General features: G+C 35.0%; 1 pseudogene; it reads left to right on the top strand.

Moving 5' to 3' along the window:
* The first annotated feature begins 5,586 nt into the window (after nt 1-5,586).
* LOC116100022 overlaps nt 5,587-18,361 on the top strand; it is a 14,029-nt pseudogene continuing 1,254 nt past the window's right edge.

Here is an 18,361-nt window from a genome sequence, read left to right as displayed (position 1 = left end):
TCAACTCTAAGTAACTGCCCTAAGTGCCCTTAATTTGACTAAACACAGCTTCATTATTTAAAAAGATAGCTACATCAAATAGTTTTGGGCTCTATCATTTTATGTGTTGCATTTGTTTTGCCTAAAGGCATGACAGTGGCAGTTTAGATTTAAAAGACATCTAGAAAGCTGTTTTAAGTGAGATTTTTTAAAGGAAAGGATAGATACAACTCTAACTCTCTCTCTCTCTCTCTCTCTCTCTCTCTCTCTCTCTGTGTGTGTGTGTGTGTGTGTGTGTGTGTGTGTGTATGTGTGTGTGTGTGTAATGGTATTATATCAAAACTAAAAGAAAATAATAAAGACTCCTAGCTACAGGTGCAGGGCTCCAAAGTTTTTCACTTTTTGTTGTGAAAATTAAGACTGCTTTTAGTTTTATTTTCTCTCTTTTTCTTTTTTTTCAAAGGAGTTAAAACTAAATCAAGTAGTAAAAGACCAGCAGATAAAACTTTAACCACTTTTTTCTTTTGAACATGAAACGCAGAACAACAATCAAGCAACCAAAGGAAAACACAGACATAAACTGACAGACATAGACAGATTGGCTCACCAAGGACAGACAATAGATAGAGAGGGAAGAGAACTAGATGTGTCAAAGGGATCCAGATATCTTACTGAAAGGACCTAGAACCAGAACTCCATATTCCTCTAGTGGGAGCCAGACGGAGCAGACCATCTTCTGACTTCCTCCTTTCTCTAGGAGAGCTCTGGAGCAATCTCTGGAAAGTCTTCAATTTCCTTCTCCTTCACCAAATTGTCCCAGGCAGTGGAGAAGACCGTTCTGTTCTCTTTCATGCAAACTATCTCTAAGGAGGTTCCAAAGACTAAAAGCATCTATGGAAATTATCTTTGCTCCTTCATATTTTCACATAACTCTAAACACATACGCAAAATACATTTTACCATTATCTTGTCCCTTTTTAAAAGGTTTATTCCTAATCTCCTTTATTTTCCTTTATCTTTCATTTACATTCTACCATTAACTTGTCTCTACTTACAAGGTTTATTCACCACTGGCCCAAGTCTTTTGTTTTCCTTTACCTTCCATTTTCCTTCTCAAGCACTCCTCTCTCAGCAGTGTCCTTCACTGTATCCCCCTTACTTGAGCTCCAGTGTTAAGGCTGAGGCTCATTTGACAATGCCATCTCAGTCAGTCAACAGGGTCTCAAGAGAGGGAGTGAGGTTTGAAAAAGAAATCATTCAAAATTACAACTTGACTCTAGCCCATATTGAGACTGAAGCAGCTTTATTTCACTCCAGCCTGCCTTTATATCATTCAAGGAATATCCAAAAAATGTGGTCAGGTCTTAGAGCAAAGACAAAGTATTCATGCAAAGTAGTAAACAAGGAAACCATACAAAATAGTAATTAAGTAACGTAGTAAGCAAAGAGATCACATGTGATAATCAAGCAAAGTAGTAAGCAAAGCACGATGGTCATTGTTTCTAATATTCTTATCTGAGCTACTTCTTTGTCTAAGCTCAGTGTCAAATGCCAAATTCCTGGAAGTGGCACCAAAAGCTCTCAACATAGAATCATATTCATCCCTTGCACAAAACTCAAGTCCAAATGGATCAAGTTCCTTAACATAAAACCAGATACATTAAATCTAATAGAGGAGAGGTTGGGAGACCCTTGAACTCCCTTGTACAGGGGCAAATTTCCTAAACAGAACTCTAGTGACTGAGGCTCTAAACCAACAATTGAAAAATGGAACCTCATGAAACTGAAAAGCTTCTGTGTAACAAAACACACCATTAATAGGACAAATTTGCGACCTACAGATTGGGAAAAAAATCTTCACTGGCCCTACATCCAACAGAGGACTAATATCCAAAACATATAAAGAACTCAAGAACTCAACCTCAACAACCCAAATAACCCAAATAAAAAATGGGGTACAGAGTTAAGCAGAGAATCCACAGTATAAGAATCTTGAACAGCTAAGAATCACTTAAAGAAATGTTTGAAGTCCTTAGTCATCATAGAAATGGATTTAAAATTAGCAGCAATTATTAATGAAATTTGTTAAATAATATAAAATTTAACAAGTCTTTATGTTGCCTTATAACAAATTCTCTGAAGTTATACAAAGCACTTTTCAGTAGTTTATTTTTTCTTTATTAATTCAATTCCCATATTGAAGCACAGACATATTTTCTAACAAGAAAGTGTAGCTCCCAGGAGTCACCCATAATCCTTGTCCCCTCCTCACAGTGCTGAGGAGGCTCATTCTGTTGAGTCACGGGGACTAGAATTGAAGCTCAGGGGACAGGTCTCTTTGTGGGGTTGAAGAGACCTGAATTCCTTCTAAACTTATCAAACCACAACAAACAATAAAGAAAGAAAGTTACACAAAGTGCTTTGGGATGTGGGTTTTGATCTCAGATAAATGCTGAACATCTCTGACAATTGGCAAACATGCCAGCACAGCTTCTTCTCTTGCTCTGGCTGCAGAAGAATCATCCTCCACCCATTTGGAGGGCATTTTGGGCATCTTGTTAGCCTTCTCATGGTGAAAGGTCAGGCAGGGGCTGTGTACTTGACTTAGGAATTCAAATGAGCATACTCTAAAACCCAGGGACACGTTCTTCAACAGGAATAAACAATCTTTAGGGAAGACTCTGGAGACTTCCTTTAATAGACAATGCTTTGATTGACATCTGTCCTCCATCCCCTGGAGTCCCTTCTCTTGCTGGCTCAAAGCATCTACTTCCTTCAAACCTTGGGGGAAACACTGTAGAAGGAGAAATCTAACATCTGCCAATTGTCCTCTGACCTGGTACAGGGGCTGTGGTGTTTGAACAAGTGAAAAATTAATGATAGAGAAGGAATTCATACTACTTCCAGAAGTTAACAGAGAGTATTTAACAGAGAATTTTAATGTTCCTGAAGGATTCCTGAAGGTGGAGAGCAGAGAATGCTATACAAGAACAAACTGGCAGTAAATATACATAGAAGAGACATGGAATAAAGTGTGAGTGGTTCTGTCTTTCTTACACTGAGTTAAGCTCAAATGAAAATCATACTATAAGTAAAGAGTGTAGAGAGTGATATCAGGTTCTGAACCTCTGTACAATCAATGGTCAATTTCCTTTCCTGAGGCTGAACATAATTTTAACTAAGAGAATATGCTCAATGTTTCTTGCTGTAAACCCTTAGAAACAGAATGAAGCGTAGACATAAAATTACCAGCCTGGAGGTGGATGCAAAATTTTAGATGATCATAAATATTCTGCCTGTATTAGAAACTAATATATAATCAGTGAACAGAATTAGTATGGAAAGTCAAAGATTCATGCTGCCTTGGGGACAATAGATGGTGTGGAAGAATCATAAAAGAACTAAAAAAGACAATTTTTAAAACCTTGTGAAGACAGTGTGTATTGCTAAATACTTGAAAAGGGACCAAAAGTCTTGAGAGGCAATAGTGATGAAATTCTGGACTTATTTATTAGATTTGAGTCTATATCCTGAGTAATAATTATTAATAATTTGTTAATTTATTATTTATAATAAAATTTTGTTGGTGTGTATTATCTCAATATTATTGTAGTTTTGGGAAAATATTTCATATACTTTAGACTATAATTTTGAAAGAACTACTAGCTTATTTGTTACATTAATTTTTCATTAGATAAATGTTTTTCAATATTGACATATTTTATATTTATTGTATTTTATTTGTACTAATATTGCTCCAGTAGCTCCTATTATGTTGGCATCTTGGCTCAAAATTAAACTACCCACTAACTGAATGAAAACACAAGGGATTTAAGTAGCGCAGTACCTAGATTTTATGTAAAAGACAGGCATGATGGCATACACCTGTGATAATGAACTGGGTTGTTAGAGTCAAAAGGATCTCTTGGGATGACTGCTCAGCCCGTGTAGTTTACAAAGTGAATTTCTGCTGTGTCCAGCATGGCCTTGGTGTGGACAGAATGACATGGCTTCTTTCCCTAGTATAGGGTCAGCATACTTGGGCCTCCTCTAATGTCAATGACTGTCATGGACACAAGGATTATTTGTTTAATTATGTACATATTTTACATTTCTCCTTTAAGGAACATTTTTTCCTGTTAATTTTAATGAATCTATGAAAATCATACAGCAGAAATAATAATAAGTGTCTAGAAGTAATAATCAGAGTCCAGGGGCTGAAGATGTGAGTAATGTCTAAGCAAAATGAAAAATGGTGGACGTTCAGGATAGCCATTAAGACTGTGGAACTCTTAAACATGAATTCAAACATATGTATTTCTCAACTATGTAAAACATAAGAATGCAATATGAATTACATGAGAGGCTTCATGAAACTAAATGAACAGATGCATCTATAGTATGAGCCAATTTGTGAGAAAGATATTAAGGAAGGAGATAGAGATTTAGGGAGTTGTGATTGCAGGAGATCCAACCCAGCTGAGTTTATGTATGTATGTATGTATGTATGTATGTATGTATGTATGTATGTATGTATTTATTATGCTTACAAAGGCAGACAATTTCCTGAGTTCAGAATCAGCCTGGAGCAGAGCAAGATTAGGTCTAGGTGTGGAAAGGCTTGGGACATTGCCCTTATATGATTGATGGCCACAAATCTATGGGGTGGGTGGATCTGTGGCAAGTAACAGGGGCCTGGGCCCTGGGAATCAGTCAAAGTGCCTACAGTTCCTTCAGGGTTTCTGGGGCTTCAAGCCTTAGCTCAACCAGGGAACAAACTACCTTTCTCAAACTTCCTTTCACGGTCCCACAGTCCAGGAGAAAATAGCAGACACAGGACCTTTGTGGGTCAGCTCCAGATCCTCTGAGTATATGTTATCACCATTATATTGGAGTATTTGTGAGACTCCTAACAGAGGGATGGATTGCTTACTCTTGAGACACTTTTCTTTCAATTGACTTTCCATCTCCAGTCTTTATATGGGTTAGAAAAATCTTTTAAAAATTTATCAGAGCTGTACAGTGTTTTACTCTCATTCCTTTATGTGTGCTATTTGCTTCATAATGAAAAATTATTATGAATAAGTAATTTACATCTAGAAATACATCACGTTTTCTCTGTATTCTTCGGGCATTCATTAGGGTTTGTCTTATTTTTGTTGAAAATAGATTCTTCTCTCATATAATACATCCCAACCACAGAGTCTAGTCCCTCCACTCTTGCTATTTCTCCCATCCCATTTCTCCTTTACTTTAGATCTACTCTCCCTGTTTCCTCTTCAGAAAAAAGCAGGCCTCTGAGAGACAACAGTTAAACAGAACAAACAATACACAGTAAGGCAGGACAAAGCCCCTCAACATTCACTTCAGACAGCTCTAGGGTCCAGATGAGGTTCTTTAATGAGGACCTTTGAGTCTCAAAAACTATATTGAGGGTTGGGGTGTGGTGTAGCTCAATATGCTATGAGTTCATAGATGTAGTCGCCTTGCTGGGTATAGATGATTATTTATAGTTTGTCCACTACCTCTCACTTTTACGCTCCTCTATTCCTTATTCAAAAATGATGGGAACTAAGACATAGACAACTTAAAGACTTCTTTAACATAATGGACTGGGTCAAGAGAAGACAGCTTTCTTCAGCGGATCAGCTCTTCACTGCACTAGCCATCTCCAGAATCACTCTGCTATGGTCATTGTACATAATGAAATGAACATTTTTAATGGATCCAAACATTGATGCAATTGTGCAATCATCAAGACTGACTAATGTCATCAGGCAGTGGTGGCGCACGCCTTTAATCCCAGCACTTGGGAGGCAGAGGCAGGCAGATTTCTGAGTTCGAGGCCAGCCTGGTCTACAGAGTGAGTTCCAGGACAACCAGGGATATACAGAGAAACCCTGTCTTGAAAAACAAACAAACAAACAAAAAACAAAAACAAAAAACAAACAAACAAACAAAGAAACAAAAAGACTGACTAATGTTATCTGGATAATTTCTAACCATTTTAGTATATGACTGGCCACCATTCTCAGCATCTTTTATTTTTTCAAGATAGCAAATTTTTCTAACTCTATTTTCAATTACCTATTGTGGAGATTTGAAAAGGTTGTTTTTATTGGCATTGCTGATATCTCTGGTCCTCTTGCTTATAGATATTTTAGTGACAAATATATGCATCAGCATCTGGACTGATGAATTCAAAGCAAATGTATCTGACAGTTACAAATTGAATTATATTTTTATATGTTTCCAGGCTTCTTGTGCTAACAAATACAATGTTCACATTTGTACCGTTCACTGTGTCCATGACAATAATTTTTCTGCTCACCTTCTCTCTGTCTGAAGATGATGAAGCACATTGCCCAAAACTCCCAAAATGCCAGCACAACAGCCCACATCAATGCCTTGAAAACTGTAGTTGCCTTTCTTCTCCTGTATGTCATTTTTATTTTATCCCTTTTTGCACATCTTTGGAGCTTTGAGTTTGAAGAAAAGAAATATTTTATTTTATTTTGCCTTGTTGGTTTGTTTGCATTACCATCACTCCATTCATGCATCTTGATTCTGGGAAACTATAAATTGAGGGAGATCTCTCTTTTGGTACTGTCATTGTTAAAGTGCAAGATCCAAGCATGTGAATCCCTGGGTCCCTGGCACATTAGAGTGGATACTTTTGCATAATTTCAATTAAGATTACCTCATAAAAATTGTTCTTCATATATAATGTATATACTGCAGATATATTTGTATTCAGTGTTGCATTCTGTATGAAATATGTGCTATAAAAACAGAAAACAGCATTTAGAAGAAGGGAAATATGAAATTCTGAGATATAAGAACATTTTAGGTAATCTAATTTCAGTAGAATTATTTGTGATTTTGAAAATTAATATTTCTTAATTTATATTACTATGTATATTAAAGTTTATTTTTATTCTTTAATCCTTCTTTATAATCCAGACTTTATCCCCTCACTAGTCTACCCCAACTATTCCCCATCCCATACTTTACCCCTATCCCTGTCTCCAAGATGATTTCCCCACCCCTCATTCCCACTCAGTGTGGCTTCCTGACCCTCTAGAGCCTCAGGTCTCTCGAGGGTTAGGTGCAAATTCTCTCAGTGAGACCAGACCAGGCAGTCCTTTGCTGAACAAGTAGTGTCTGGGGCCTCAGATCAGCTGATGTTATGCTGCCTGTATTTATAAAAATATAATTAGTTAATTATATAATTATAAGTAACATAAATTATATTGTTTAGAAAGATGGCTCAGTATGACAAGCTCCATTTTTAAATGAGAGACCCTATATAAAGAGCATATGGTTTTATTCATAGACTAGATATTTACTGTCTACATCTGAAGAAAGAGACATATTCAAACAAGCACATCCAAATACATACATATGACATACTTTTAAGTGATGATAAATAATGAGAAAAAGTAAATGTGTGTACCTATGGAACAATAAAAATAACATCAATAACTTTTATACACATTGAACAATTTCAAATCTAAATAAATTGCTTAATTTGTCATAAAATATTACTAATAGATTTACAAGTCAAATGAGTTTTAGATTTTTCATAGAATCATGGCAACACTTTACACAATGAATTTATGGTTGTTAGTTTCACAATGAAGAATAATAAGTCACATATATAACATTATTGAAAATATATAATTTACATTTGTATATAAGTCACCTTTTAATGGAAAATAGTTATTATAAAAGAAAAAATTATTTAATAGTGACTCAATAGACACACAATGTTATTTATGCTTCAGGAACTCATGTATTTCTACATCTTATAGTGAGCAGAAGTGTAGAGTCCGGCCAGCAGACCTACACTGGTTGTGGATTGCTTCGGACTGGAGATTGGACAGGACCTGTGGAAATAAACAGATGGAGAGACAAAAGAGTTAGACGCCAAGTATATTTATCAAAGTGTCCTTTTACTTGGGGTTGGTGAGTTTTTATAGCAGGCAGCAAAAATGAAACCAGGACAATCAAACTTGTAACATAAACATGACACCAGACATAGCAGCACAAAATCTGTTTAGGCAGCAAGGACTTCAATTGAGAGTTCTATCAGGAGTTAGCTGAGTGTCAGTCTTTGATCTCAGGAGGAGCTGTGGTGTTAGTGTGCATTGTCTTGCACCACAAGTGGCCGACTTTGGCCCAGGGCTTGTCAGGTGTAGTTTCAGTTTCAGAGCAGCTTCAGGCAGCTATGGAGGGAAGATTTCACAGAAGTACAATATCAATTTGCATATGGAGTAACTGAGGTTCTTCTGATGCAGCAGAATTTTTGAGCCTAGTAATACATATATAGAGACATAGGGATTGCAGTTGTTCTCTGAACTGCATGAACTGCAGTCATGTGCTTTATTGAAGGGTCACATGAACTTTCAGTGTCAAGGTTACCCTTTCTGACTCATAAAAAACAGCATTAATTATTTATAATTATTAATTTCTTCACCTTTTAACCATTACAATTTTATCTCCTGATGTTAGTCTCAAAATGAAATGCCTTCATAGAACAAAATGCCATGTACTTATTCTAATCACTGATATCCTAGAAGAATACATAATTTTAGAGTCCAGGGTGCTGAACATGAAGTAGTCTGCCACTGGCAGGTAAAATACAAACTTAACCTATGACATAAATACTTTAAAATTATCTCATAGTGAATCAACGGCATTCAGTTTTTCTTATAGAATCTGGTATAGTTATCAACTATATATTATTATTTTTAAGATAATTTCATTTCTCTAGTCTATTGAATTAAAGTACTGATGTTTATAGTAGTACATAAATAAGGGATATATGTATATTATATATGTATGAAGTATACATATATAATGTATATTTTATTAAATAATGTACCTTGTTGGGTCTTTGTATAAGTGTGACTTGAATCTATCAGACGCAAAATAAAGTTCCTAAAATGTGGTAGTATGTTATCACTAAAGGGGAATCTGTCAACTGAAATGAAAGATCTTTTAAAACCTATTTAAATGTTCTAGCAATGGTATAAATTATTGTCTATAAATTATATATGTTATATGTATACATATACATTTACAAAGTATTTTGATCACATTTCTTGCATTCTCTGAATTACCCTTAGGTCTTTATTCACTATCTACATCCCATTTAATATTCTTTATTTCTTTACACAACTAAAGAAAAAAAAATACAAAACAGAACCAAAAAGTTAAAAACACAAATAAAATCAACCAACAAATCAATCAACCAACCAACCAAACAAACAAAGAAATATCAAATTCATTATGTATTGGCCAACTATTCCTGAGCATATAGCTTTACCTAGGATATGGTTGATATATACAACACCACCCCAATGAAGAAAACTGATTTTTATTTTCTGAAAGCTATCAATTGCAAATAGCCTTTTGGTTAGTGGTGGGATTTTCAGTTCATTTTCCCTTCTCTGTACTGAGAAATTTTAACTTGTTTGTGCTTGTAAGGGTCTTGAGCATATTGTTACAGTCTTATGAATTTATATGTGCATCAGCCCTGTCATGTCTGGAAAATTCTGTTTCTGTAGAGTTGTTCACCACCTCCAGCTCTTATGTTTTATCCAGCTCCTCTTCTACATAGATACTTCAGGTTTGAAGAGAAGGGCATGGTACTGGTATCCTATTAGGACTACAGAATCCAAAGTCATCCACACTTTTCTCACTGTTATGGGTCTCTGGTAAATTGCCATCTACTGCAAGAACCTGCTCTGATTAAAGTAATACACTCACATAAGAGGAAAGTTGTATACTATTTGTAGTTATTTTATTATTAAATTCATTTAACATAATTATACATATTTTACTGTGCATATGACCTATCTAGCTCCAGGTTCCTAGCCTCATAAATACTTTACAATATCAAGTATGGGTTCCATTTCATGGAGTGACCATTAAATTTAATAAAACAGTATTTGGCTATTCTGTAACTTAATTCACATAACTATTGAATTGGTAGGCATATCTTGAAGACAAGATATTATTATATTTCATGGATTTCAGTACTGGTTAAGACTGATGATTACTTAACTTCTAGACAGAAGTTTTCAACCAGTGCATTGTGACTCCTTTGGAGATTGCATTATCAGATGTTTACACTATGATTCATAAGAGTAGCACAATTACAATTATGAAGTAGCAATGAAATAGTTTTATGATTAGAGGTCACCAAAACATGAGAAACAGTATTAAAAGGTTAAAGCATCAGGAAGTTTGAAAAACACTGCTCTAGAATTATGAACAATTGCCCTGTGGACTTGAAGCTTCTAGCCAAGTACCAGCTAGATCTCTCCATATTGAATGCCATTAGATATGGTGGCTTTTGCAATACAGCCTGACTGTCAAATTCTACAGCATTGGCAATAACCAGTAGTGTTTGGGAGATACATGGGAACTATTTGGCCAAAAACTCAAATAAATATGCAGCAGAGTTTTAATTTGATGTGATGTATATGATGTCTAGTTAGGCCATTATATAGTAAGTCTACTTAAATTACATTTATGTATTCATATATTATAGGAGTTTCAGCAATATTAGGTTTTAATATGGCTTTTTGAAATGGCCTTAAGTTAGTTATTGAACTCATTAATCCCAATTTTACCCTGTCTTTTCATTTCTATCTCTATTTGTAAGTTTCATATGGCTTTTCCAAAGGCTTTATGTTAGTTATTCATTCCATCTCCAAAGGAGTCATGATAAGAGTAGAGAAACACTGGTTTGAAGAGGTAAATATTAAATAATGTTCATGGAGATGTTTTGAACAGAGTATATGTGAGATATATGCATTATGAGATGAGAATCCTGAGTATAATAAAGAGACTTCTTTGAGGACCATTATAAAAAATACAGGGTAACAATTCATGTCTGTTTCCTGATCCTAGAAAGTAGTGTATATTGATTTGTGGCTTATTTCTTGCTTGTTATCTAAATTATAAAATACTGAATTTCCTTCTGGGGACTCTGAGAAAAATGCAGTAAGAAATTAATAAGAAAATTCAACAGATATTTTACTTTAATCACCTCCACATCTCTGTTAGAAAATAAGCCATTCAAGTCAATTTCAGAGCTTCAGTTTGACACTTCCAACATTTTCACAATTCAGATTTCGAATGTTAAATGACATCTATTCTTGATGAGCCCAAATGAAGTAGATGTTAGACAAGGTTAAAACCTGCAAAACCATGAAAGGGGATATATTTAATTTGCATTCTAGCAAATGAGAAATCAACTTTTCTTCCAGCACATGCTGCAGAAAATTCAAGCCTACAATGCAATCTGTGGATAAAACTTCTGAGCTGTGTGAAGACAATGTTTTCTCTGCAAACTCTTACGCTTTTTCTCCTGCAGTGTCCTAATAAGTTTTCCTGGTGTGTATTGATCACAGATCATCTAGAGACCCAATGTTAATTAAATGAACTTAGATAAGAAATCACATTTATGTATATACTTTTGCTTCCATTCCTCTTTGGAGAAGTTTAAGGAATTGGTTTGAAACTGTGAACAGACATATCCTTATAGAGTAGTCAAATACAAATTGTGGCACTGAATTGTATTGAATAACTAGAAGACACAGCAAGATTCCTTGATCAGTCATCGAACCAAGGTTCATAGAAAGGTCTGGATATTGTGGTTTTCATCTTGTTAAATGCCTTGTATAATGTGTCTGCATTTTGTCTGATGGGAAATCTTTAGGCATCTAAATGAAGCAGAATACTAGAATAGTTCATCCTTAAGAGTTATTCTATGTTTGAAGCAAGCAGCCAGGGTAAAGTGTGTGTGTGTGCGTGCGTGTGTGTGTGTGTGTGTGTGTGTTTGTGTGTGCATCTTTAGTTTTATATTTAGTTATCTGAACTTCCAGCATTGTAGGGAGACAAGACACTCCAATTTTAAGGCATATAGAAAATGTGTTTGATGTATCTATTATATCATCCTGATTTCTTAACTTATTTTTCATAAAGTAAGATCTTAGAATCACTACAATAAGCAATGATACATGCATACAGTACTATTGAACAGTAACAAGTATAGTTAGAATAGATTTGTTATATTATTGCCACAAGCATCACTAAGTCATACCAGCTTCAATATGAATGGATGAAAAGCTAAGAGAAGGTTTAGCCATTTAATGACAGGGAAGAACATTAAATATGACATTGTGCTGACGTCAGTGTTTTTACAAGTTAGAGGTGGGACTTCTTTTTTTTTTTTTTTTTTTTTTTTTTTTTTTTTTTTTTTTCGAGACAGGGTTTCTCTGGATATCCCTAGCTGATGGCTGTCCTGGTACTCACTCTGTAGACCAGACTGGCCTCGAACTCAGAAATCCTCCTGCCTTTGCCTCCCAAGTGCTGGGCTTAAAGGCATGTGCCACCGCCACCCAGCAGGGGTCCGAATTTCTATCTATTTCTTTTTTCAGTGGATTCATATTTTTCCCTAGATGCTTTATATTAAGATAATCAAAAGATCTTAATCTTTCCTATCATAGTAAGAATTCCATTTCAAGTAATGTGGAATTTATAATAATTAATAAAATTAATTCATCTCCAACTATTAAAATGACACATATAAAAGCATACCATAGCAGTAGAAAATTTCTTACTCTTTTTTGTTCATCATGTTTTGAATATGGTTGAATGAGGAAAACTGTTGATGTAATTGTTAATGACATATTATCTTGCAAGAAGGGAATAAATTAACTTGAAAAATAACTGAGAGCTATAAGAATTTGTTCAGCAGTGTCAACACTACTAAATGACAATGCTTTCTTCCAACTCTTAATAAAGAACTTCACACAGAATTTTATAATTTTGTTATTTATAAAATTTTTCCATCAGTATGGCAAAAACCATTGAAGATGAGATCTACTTAGTCCTATAGGGGACAATGTCTAGAATCTTATTTCAAGAGAATTAGATAGTTGGTGAAAATGATAGCTTAGTTAAAAATTGATGAAAGAACAGAATTGTAAACACTAGGAACAGTAATCCACAGAGGGGGGAAAAAAACACTTCATGACTGCCGATTGCAGGAGCTGGCTTCATGTTGCATCTAGATGCATCCATAAGTAGAGGAATTAATAAGGGCATATGTCTGAAAATTCCACAATTCTAGGCAGAATATATACTTGGTGCAAGTATATTAGTAGTGTAACAGCTGACAAGGTAGAATGTAAATGATATATGGAGTTTATAACAATAAAGTCGATTTGGAGAATATACAATGTTTTGGTAGATTTGTATGTGTTTTCTTTAATAGGGAGCACTTAACTTCCTTATGGTGCTTTTGGCTTTGTATACATAAACAAAATTTGTTCTACCATTATATGTAATTACCAAATTTCCTTACTTAGAATTCATTTGATTTAATACATTGCCAAAATATTTTCTAACTTTTTAAGAAAGTATATTAATTCATTGAAAATAACAGATAAGTAAATATGGGACTATTATTAAATTCGTTGAGTTATATTTCGTAAGACTTCTCCAACATGAGTAAAGACCATATTAAATAAAGTGATTATTTGAGAATTCATGCTTAGTCCAAAAACACAGAGGATGTACCTTGACAAATAAAGAAGAAACAATGTGATATTTCATGTTTCACTGTTGCTTGTTACAATATTTAAGAATTTTAATGTTTCCTATTCATTGGCCCCAATCATCATGGTATCAATAATACATTGAATTAAAATTATGTTTCATAATATGTGAATAAAATTGACAGTATGGAATAGGTATGCTGTCTCTACTCACAAAATAAGCACTTAACTTGGAAGGTCCTTGTTTCAATCTGTACTGTTATAAATGAGGCAAATTTAAAATCTGACATTAATAGAATTGGTACAGAAGAAAGCATGAGGAAGTGAGCTGTTGTTTTTAAAATACCAAATGGTATTCATATGAATTTTCCAACAGAATTATTTCCAGTTTGTAGATGTTCATGTGACAATAATCCCAGTTACAAACAATACATCAGAGGGCATGTTGCTGTTCTAGTGAGACTCTATCTGGAGAAGAAGAAGAGCTGTAGATCAAGAATCTTTGATACTCTACATTCATCTTGTGTTCTTACAATTGTGTCATTTTTCTTCGAGGTTAAAGACAACATGAAAATTTTGGCAGTTGCCAAAACTGAGTATCACTTATACATTTAGGTAAATTACTACAAATCCATTGGTCCTACAGGGCAATCCATTAAGATAGGCATGAGTTAAGGCTCTAGAAATAATTTTACATTCAAAAAGCATCAGGGCACATAGGCTGTTAGCATACCCAGGCGACAGTATCAGTTACTCCAATCCTGTCCCAGGAAATCACATCGAATAGGATCATGTGCCTTCTCTGTTGTGGATGGCAATTGATCATTGAAAAACTACCTCATGATATGTCCTGGAGATGCTGTTGGCATACTTTCTGTTTATTCACCAAGGGATCATAGAGTGATGCCAATCCTTGGAGGCTGGTCATTTTATTGCCTCAATGCTAAGAAGTGACTGGAGCCGTTTCATTCTCATTGCAAAGATTAACCTTGGGAAGCCATCTTTAGTTCAGTCTTCTACACTTATAGAGTCAATCAGACTCTGGTCTTAAAAATCCACGTCATGTGGCTGTCACCTTCTCCAGATACATGAATCTGATCTCTCTAAAATCATCAGCCTGAACTTAAAGCATCACTGGAGAAAGGCGGTCAAAATTCTTGTTCCTATACAGAAGCACATCTTTCTTTAATAAGAACAATGAAGGCAGCAGCTCCTATGTGGGTGCAGAGACTGTTATCATTGAGACTTGGTGAGGATGGGGTTGGGTATAGGTAGAAAGGACAACTTTAGGGGTGGAAGATTTCATAGGCAGATATCTTCCTCTATAACATCAATATTTTAAATACCAATAGAATCATTTTTATCAGATGCATTCCAGATCCTAACTTCCTGCAGATGATGTCATCAGTATGACAATATTCGTCTCTGGAGTTTCTCATCTCTTCTCAGTCTTTTAGGTCATTAGTCCTTCACTGCTATTTATCAATCTCTTCCCATCTCACAGAGGACCACTTTTCAGCTGCCTTCCTGCTTTTCCCAAATGTGTATCCTCCAAACACAGGACTCAGTGCTTTAATCAGTTCAAAGGTCATTCTGCTAACTTCTATTTTTTTTTCCAGTGACAATCCAGCTAAACCTGTCTCATGAGTTTGATAGGCATTAATGTTTGGAGGCAGAATTTCTCAATCAACTTACATTAAACAAACTTTCCACTGTTATCAACATTGACACTAAAAATATTTTAGAAGGAGAAATTTTAAAAATACTTAGTTTAATATTTACTAATGATGATCATTTTACTAAATGATGGTGGTTCAGCATTTAATTTAATTTTATATTTAAGCAATATTTTGAATATTCATAGAAATGTGTACCTTACCTAATAATTATAGCTATGATGATCCAGATATGAAAAAAAGTTTTGGGTAAAATCTTCTTTGGTTGTTTGAATTCATTAGAATCAGGATAAAAGCCAGGGTATCAATCAAAAATGTAAAGAAGTCTAAAGATGGCAAAGTATACTTGCAGAAACATTTTCTCTAAAATGGGTAAAGGCACTGTCCCTCTCTGGGTACTTACTTCATATTCTGGTTTACAAATGACATATGTTACAATTGTCCTTGTTACTATTTCACTTGTCTGGAAAGGTGGTTTCCCCAGGGGAAACCTATGATATTTTCAATCTTCAATCTGTAATGAAAGGTACAGTTGTAAGACTAAGCCAAGAGCCCCATGGTGAAAACAACCCCTCCCTCCTTGCAGTAAACAAACCTTTCTTTTCTAATAACTTGTTCTGTATGGTGTAAAGAATGAGCTATAACAGACATATTTTAAGTTTTGGATGTGTGAATTTATTAAACAAACCAAAGTAAAAGAACAAATGAGAAAATATAAATAAATAGACATTAAATAGCACAATAGCACCATATCCAATACTGAAATATCCATCAGAAATTAATGAGAAGAGACCCTTTAAGGCAATCAAATGGGGTTTCTATTAGATAATTTTAGGCGATATAGAACGTTCACTCTGCTGAGGCATCTAAAGAAAAGAAAGGATAACAACAGACAAGATTGTGGAACACAGTGCTCACAGCTTCCAGCTGAAAACTAACTGGGGAAAGTAAAATAGTCATCCTGAAATCCCAGCTGAGATTTCTCCTCAGGCATGAGATTCCCATGGCTGAAATTACAGCCACACTATTCCTGTTGAAATGGCTGCCTATTGCTGTTCTCAAGGGTGCATTGTTGTGCTGCTGGACCTTCCTTATTTCTGAGTTAAATGGTCAACCCATCCCCAGATAAAAAGACTTTGGAGATCATTTTAAAATAAACATGCATTGGACAGAAAAGAAGGAAGCTTTGCTCCCATAGCCATATTCTCCATGAGCTCTAACAGAACATATCAATTTGCCAATGTAATATTCATTACATAGCCCATTAAACACTACCAGCTTTACCTACTTGACACAGCCACACCCTCAGGTGTTTGCATTCCTGTTTCTACTCTTTCTTGTGCTCATCTTTGCCAGCTGAGAGAACAGCCAGAGTGTTTCTGCCCCTGGAGGTTGGTACATGGTTCAACTCTTAGGGATTGACTCAAAAATTTCTTATTCTATGCTTTTATCTCTTCTTTTTATATCTTTATTGTAAAAATTGTAAAACTGTGTGAATTTTTAGTATATATTCAGTTTTTAGGAGATGATTTAGGACGCTGAGGATTGTATTGGACTTTTGTAGTGAAATTCCACCTATGTTTCTCTTTGATCTCTAAAATGAATGACTTGTATTTTCCTTTCATTTTTGGCAACTTATTCCTAAATTTGCCTCTGGGTCCCTTCATTAACTCTAGTTATCTATCAATGATCGTATCATGGGGCTCATTTTAAAAACTTAACCAACTCGTTTTATTTGACTTGCTCCTGTGAGTGATGATAATTGAATACATTTTGGAGGAAGGTGTGAGAAGCTAGAGATCATCATTTGTTAGTCACTTGGTATTGATGAAGAAATAAAATGGGCAAGGGGAAGGCAGAGCATGGTGAGACTTCTTGCTGAGTACATGAACTCACCCCTGTTCAATTCTGTTTCATAAACACAACAGAAATGTGACTACCATTCTTCATAAATGGTTAAAAAGTTCTAAATTTGCTGGATTTTACATTAATTTTCAGGCTTTTATAGGGTAAAGCATTTTAGAAAGCATCAGAACTACTCAAACAGGACCATTTATGGATACATAATGAAACTTGAGATCATTTGTAAACATTTGAATGTGAAACAAAAGATTGTGATTCAAGTAAATGCATATTTCCTGGGTATTTGTGCATTTAGCTTGAATGTAAAATAACATACCGGTATACTTATCTCCTCAGTGCTAAAATTTAGAAGAATTGTAATGTCTGGGGCATTATCAGAGAAATCCACATGTCTGCTTTAAGAGCCTCTCTAAAACACTAGCTCTGTCACCCCTAGGTACTCAGAAATCTCCTGACACAAGTCTAGGTTCTGATTGCCCTCTATATGTTAGAATATATGATGTTACTTGACTATAACTACAGTAGTCAGATTAAAATGTTATTGTGGCAGAATCATGGAAGTAATGCAAATAATATTATCTATTTTATTATTATTATTATTATTATTATTATTATTATTATTATTATTATTATTATTATTATTTTGGTTTTTCAAGGCAGGGTTTCTCTGTGTAGCCCTGGCTGTTCTGGAACTCACTCTGTAGACCAGGCTGGCCTCAAACTCAGAAATCTACCTGCCTTTGCCTCCCAAGTGCTGGGATTAAAGGTGTGTGCCACCACTGCCCGGCTAATATCTATTTTCATCTTAGAACATGAAGACTTAGTATTTCCTTTAAGATTCAACCAAAAATGTTCTACACTACTTGATATACAGAGTGTATTTTGGATAGAGCTTGGTTGAACTGAGTGGGGAAAAAAGTGGCTCTCACAATAAAAGAGATACACTATGAGCCTATATTGTCAAAGCTTGATATTTTCTATTTGTTAGCACACAGAGCATTTTTAAAATTGAGTATGTTATGAGGATTCAAGACTCAGATAAAACTCTTTAAATTTTCTGCAGTGACCTCCTGAATCATAACTTGCTTTACAGACAATGGACGGAATCATACAGAGCATGCTTACATTCATTACAATTGTAGAAGTAATAATAGGATGGATTGGAAATGGATTCATAGCTCTGGTGAACTGCAAGCACTGGTTCAAGAGAAGAAAGATCTCTGCAGTGAATCAAATACTCACAGCCTTGGCTTTCTCCAGAATCTA

Source organism: Mastomys coucha, unplaced genomic scaffold, assembly GCF_008632895.1.
Source record: "Mastomys coucha isolate ucsf_1 unplaced genomic scaffold, UCSF_Mcou_1 pScaffold20, whole genome shotgun sequence".
Lineage (NCBI taxonomy): Eukaryota > Metazoa > Chordata > Mammalia > Rodentia > Muridae > Mastomys > Mastomys coucha.
Note: the sequence above shows the minus strand (reverse complement) of the source record. Positions and strands in the feature narration are given on the sequence as shown.